Consider the following 848-nt stretch of genomic DNA (forward strand, 5'->3'; position numbering starts at 1 on the left):
CCTGTGTAATTTGTGACTGCTGTCAGCAGATGGAGCCCTTTGACCAGTATTATATTTAAAGTGAAGTTATGTTACATTCAATACAGACAAAAGAGGAACTGTGAAGGAAACATTAGGATAAGTTAGTTAGTTTATTTCATACATCCTCTTTCAGCTCCTGTGATGTTTGTCCGTGTGAATTATCATAGCTTCGGACTCATCAGAGATGAACACTAGAGTACTCTATGTGTTGGGTGGACTGTGTTTAGCAGCGGCTCTCGGTTTCTCAGCGGTGGTATTGATGTCGAGCTCTTATCCCGGGGTTATTGGCAGTCAGCGGCGGGTCAGTTTCCCAGCGCAGACCTCCTCGAAGGGCACCATCTGAGGACTAATCCACAGGAAATACGGGCAGCTCTCTCCTCGCAGGAAAATCTCCCTAAATTCAAAGCATCTGTAGGCACGGGTTGGAAAAGGGCCGCTTTCCCAGAGCTCCGGCAGATGATTTTTTATTCTTTGCATGTAGAAAGTAAGCCCGGCGGGGCAGAGGACTACATGAAATTAAAACAAACATCAGCGGGATCAGGGAGGGTAAATAGCCAGTCATCAAAGATCATGCCAGTGTACATGAAAGGAGTGTAATATAACGCTGGGTTGAACAAGCATGTGGGAAACACTCCTATGGAGGAACTAGTGCTTTACAGTTAAAGTGTAATAATCATTCTCTGTAAAATTGTAAACCTCCTTTTGGTGAAACTACGGTGATTTACTCAATATGTACATTTTTTGCATTTTGAGCACATGCTTAAAACATCCCATACGTTTCGTAGCATACCCTTGTTTAGTTATCGGACTAGTTCATTACAGGCAAC

The sequence above is a fragment of the Sinocyclocheilus rhinocerous genome, unplaced genomic scaffold (assembly GCF_001515625.1).
Source record: "Sinocyclocheilus rhinocerous isolate Xijiao unplaced genomic scaffold, SAMN03320098_v1.1 scaffold599, whole genome shotgun sequence".
Classification (NCBI taxonomy): domain Eukaryota; kingdom Metazoa; phylum Chordata; class Actinopteri; order Cypriniformes; family Cyprinidae; genus Sinocyclocheilus; species Sinocyclocheilus rhinocerous.